This window comes from Palaemon carinicauda, chromosome 18 (genome assembly GCF_036898095.1).
Source record: "Palaemon carinicauda isolate YSFRI2023 chromosome 18, ASM3689809v2, whole genome shotgun sequence".
In the NCBI taxonomy this organism is placed as follows: domain Eukaryota; kingdom Metazoa; phylum Arthropoda; class Malacostraca; order Decapoda; family Palaemonidae; genus Palaemon; species Palaemon carinicauda.
Genome location: NC_090742.1, coordinates 62,721,662 through 62,726,661, shown reverse-complemented (window position 1 = coordinate 62,726,661; position 5,000 = coordinate 62,721,662).

Genomic DNA, 5,000 nt, shown 5'->3' with positions numbered 1-5,000 from the left:
GTCTGCTTCTCACGTTGAAGTGAACGGCCTGCGAGTGATTTCTTTTGTTATTTCTTATGTTTTAACCTAACTCTATTTTTATTTGCAATGCCGTCTGCTTCTCACGTTGAAGTGAACGGCCTGCGAGTGATTTCTTTTGTTATTTCTTATGTTTTAACCTAACTCTATTTTTATTTGCAATGCCGTCTGCTTCTCACGTTGAAGTGAACGGCCTGCGAGTGATTTCTTTTGTTATTTCTTATGTTTTAACCTAACTCTATTTTTATTTGCAATGCCGTCTGCTTCTCACGTTGAAGTGAACGGCCTGCGAGTGATTTCTTTTGTTATTTCTTATGTTTTAACCTAACTCTATTTTTATTTGCAATGCCGTCTGCTTCTCACGTTGAAGTGAACGGCCTGCGAGTGATTTCTTTTGTTATTTCTTATGTTTTAACCTAACTCTATTTTTATTTGCAATGCCGTCTGCTTCTCACGTTGAAGTGAACGGCCTGCGAGTGATTTCTTTTGTTATTTCTTATGTTTTAACCTAACTCTATTTTTATTTGCAATGCCGTCTGCTTCTCACGTTGAAGTGAACGGCCTGCGAGTGATTTCTTTTGTTATTTCTTATGTTTTAACCTAACTCTATTTTTATTTGCAATGCCGTCTGCTTCTCACGTTGAAGTGAACGGCCTGCGAGTGATTTCTTTTGTTATTTCTTATGTTTTAACCTAACTCTATTTTTATTTGCAATGCCGTCTGCTTCTCACGTTGAAGTGAACGGCCTGCGAGTGATTTCTTTTGTTATTTCTTATGTTTTAACCTAACTCTATTTTTATTTGCAATGCCGTCTGCTTCTCACGTTGAAGTGAACGGCCTGCGAGTGATTTCTTTTGTTATTTCTTATGTTTTAACCTAACTCTATTTTTATTTGCAATGCCGTCTGCTTCTCACGTTGAAGTGAACGGCCTGCGAGTGATTTCTTTTGTTATTTCTTATGTTTTAACCTAACTCTATTTTTATTTGCAATGCCGTCTGCTTCTCACGTTGAAGTGAACGGCCTGCGAGTGATTTCTTTTGTTATTTCTTATGTTTTAACCTAACTCTATTTTTATTTGCAATGCCGTCTGCTTCTCACGTTGAAGTGAACGGCCTGCGAGTGATTTCTTTTGTTATTTCTTATGTTTTAACCTAACTCTATTTTTATTTGCAATGCCGTCTGCTTCTCACGTTGAAGTGAACGGCCTGCGAGTGATTTCTTTTGTTATTTCTTATGTTTTAACCTAACTCTATTTTTATTTGCAATGCCGTCTGCTTCTGACGTTGAAGTGAACGGCCTGCGAGTGATTTCTTTTGTTATTTCTTATGTTTTAACCTAACTCTAATTTTATTTGCAATGCCGTCTGCTTCTGACGTTGAAGTGAACGGCCTGCGAGTGATTTCTTTTGTTATTTCTTATGTTTTAGCCTAACTCTAATTTTATTTGCAATGCCGTCTGCTTCTGACGTTGAAGTGAACGGCCTGCGAGTGATTTCTTTTGTTATTTCTTATGTTTTAGCCTAACTCTAATTTTATTTGCAATGCCGTCTGCTTCTGACGTTGAAGTGAACGGCATGCGAGTGATTTCTTTTGTTATTTCTTATGTTTTAGCCTAACTCTAATTTTATTTGCAATGCCGTCTGCTTCTGACGTTGAAGTGAACTGCCTGCGAGTGATTTCTTTTGTTATTTCTTATGTTTTAGCCTAACTCTAATTTTATTTGCAATGCCGTCTGCTTCTGACGTTGAAGTGAACTGCCTGCGAGTGATTTCTTTTGTTATTTCTTATGTTTTAGCCTAACTCTAATTTTATTTGCAATGCCGTCTGCTTCTGACGTTGAAGTGAACGGCCTGCGAGTGATTTCTTTTGTTATTTCTTATGTTTTAGCCTAACTCTAATTTTATTTGCAATGCCGTCTGCTTCTGACGTTGAAGTGAACGGCCTGCGAGTGATTTCTTTTGTTATTTCTTATGTTTTAGCCTAACTCTAATTTTATTTGCAATGCCGTCTGCTTCTGACGTTGAAGTGAACGGCCTGCGAGTGATTTCTTTTGTTATTTCTTATGTTTTAGCCTAACTCTAATTTTATTTGCAATGCCGTCTGCTTCTGACGTTGAAGTAAACGGCCTGCGAGTGATTTCTTTTGTTATTTCTTATGTTTTAGCCTAACTCTAATTTTATTTGCAATGCCGTCTGCTTCTGACGTTGAAGTAAACGGCCTGCGAGTGATTTCTTTTGTTATTTCTTATGTTTTAGCCTAACTCTATTTTTATTTGCAATGCCGTCTGCTTCTCACGTTGAAGTAAACGGCCTGCGAGTGATTTCTTTTGTTATTTCTTATGTTTTAGCCTAACTCTATTTTTATTTGCAATGCCGTCTGCTTCTCACGTTGAAGTAAACGGCCTGCGAGTGATTTCTTTTGTTATTTCTTATGTTTTAGCCTAACTCTATTTTTATTTGCAATGCCGTCTGCTTCTCACGTTGAAGTAAACGGCCTGCGAGTGATTTCTTTTGTTATTTCTTATGTTTTAGCCTAACTCTATTTTTATTTGCAATGCCGTCTGCTTCTCACGTTGAAGTAAACGGCCTGCGAGTGATTTCTTTTGTTATTTCTTATGTTTTAGCCTAACTCTATTTTTATTTGCAATGCCGTCTGCTTCTCACGTTGAAGTAAACGGCCTGCGAGTGATTTCTTTTGTTATTTCTTATGTTTTAGCCTAACTCTATTTTTATTTGCAATGCCGTCTGCTTCTCACGTTGAAGTAAACGGCCTGCGAGTGATTTCTTTTGTTATTTCTTATGTTTTAGCCTAACTCTATTTTTATTTGCAATGCCGTCTGCTTCTCACGTTGAAGTAAACGGCCTGCGAGTGATTTCTTTTGTTATTTCTTATGTTTTAGCCTAACTCTATTTTTATTTGCAATGCCGTCTGCTTCTCACGTTGAAGTAAACGGCCTGCGAGTGATTTCTTTTGTTATTTCTTATGTTTTAGCCTAACTCTATTTTTATTTGCAATGCCGTCTGCTTCTCACGTTGAAGTAAACGGCCTGCGAGTGATTTCTTTTGTTATTTCTTATGTTTTAGCCTAACTCTATTTTTATTTGCAATGCCGTCTGCTTCTCACGTTGAAGTAAACGGCCTGCGAGTGATTTCTTTTGTTATTTCTTATGTTTTAGCCTAACTCTATTTTTATTTGCAATGCCGTCTGCTTCTCACGTTGAAGTAAACGGCCTGCGAGTGATTTCTTTTGTTATTTCTTATGTTTTAGCCTAACTCTATTTTTATTTGCAATGCCGTCTGCTTCTCACGTTGAAGTAAACGGCCTGCGAGTGATTTCTTTTGTTATTTCTTATGTTTTAGCCTAACTCTATTTTTATTTGCAATGCCGTCTGCTTCTCACGTTGAAGTAAACGGCCTGCGAGTGATTTCTTTTGTTATTTCTTATGTTTTAGCCTAACTCTATTTTTATTTGCAATGCCGTCTGCTTCTCACGTTGAAGTAAACGGCCTGCGAGTGATTTCTTTTGTTATTTCTTATGTTTTAGCCTAACTCTATTTTTATTTGCAATGCCGTCTGCTTCTCACGTTGAAGTAAACGGCCTGCGAGTGATTTCTTTTGTTATTTCTTATGTTTTAGCCTAACTCTATTTTTATTTGCAATGCCGTCTGCTTCTCACGTTGAAGTAAACGGCCTGCGAGTGATTTCTTTTGTTATTTCTTATGTTTTAGCCTAACTCTATTTTTATTTGCAATGCCGTCTGCTTCTCACGTTGAAGTAAACGGCCTGCGAGTGATTTCTTTTGTTATTTCTTATGTTTTAGCCTAACTCTATTTTTATTTGCAATGCCGTCTGCTTCTCACGTTGAAGTAAACGGCCTGCGAGTGATTTCTTTTGTTATTTCTTATGTTTTAGCCTAACTCTATTTTTATTTGCAATGCCGTCTGCTTCTCACGTTGAAGTAAACGGCCTGCGAGTGATTTCTTTTGTTATTTCTTATGTTTTAGCCTAACTCTATTTTTATTTGCAATGCCGTCTGCTTCTCACGTTGAAGTAAACGGCCTGCGAGTGATTTCTTTTGTTATTTCTTATGTTTTAGCCTAACTCTATTTTTATTTGCAATGCCGTCTGCTTCTCACGTTGAAGTAAACGGCCTGCGAGTGATTTCTTTTGTTATTTCTTATGTTTTAGCCTAACTCTATTTTTATTTGCAATGCCGTCTGCTTCTCACGTTGAAGTAAACGGCCTGCGAGTGATTTCTTTTGTTATTTCTTATGTTTTAGCCTAACTCTATTTTTATTTGCAATGCCGTCTGCTTCTCACGTTGAAGTAAACGGCCTGCGAGTGATTTCTTTTGTTATTTCTTATGTTTTAGCCTAACTCTATTTTTATTTGCAATGCCGTCTGCTTCTCACGTTGAAGTAAACGGCCTGCGAGTGATTTCTTTTGTTATTTCTTATGTTTTAGCCTAACTCTATTTTTATTTGCAATGCCGTCTGCTTCTCACGTTGAAGTAAACGGCCTGCGAGTGATTTCTTTTGTTATTTCTTATGTTTTAGCCTAACTCTATTTTTATTTGCAATGCCGTCTGCTTCTCACGTTGAAGTAAACGGCCTGCGAGTGATTTCTTTTGTTATTTCTTATGTTTTAGCCTAACTCTATTTTTATTTGCAATGCCGTCTGCTTCTCACGTTGAAGTAAACGGCCTGCGAGTGATTTCTTTTGTTATTTCTTATGTTTTAGCCTAACTCTATTTTTATTTGCAATGCCGTCTGCTTCTCACGTTGAAGTAAACGGCCTGCGAGTGATTTCTTTTGTTATTTCTTATGTTTTAGCCTAACTCTATTTTTATTTGCAATGCCGTCTGCTTCTCACGTTGAAGTAAACGGCCTGCGAGTGATTTCTTTTGTTATTTCTTATGTTTTAGCCTAACTCTATTTTTATTTGCAATGCCGTCTGCTTCTCACGTTGAAGTAAACGGCCTGC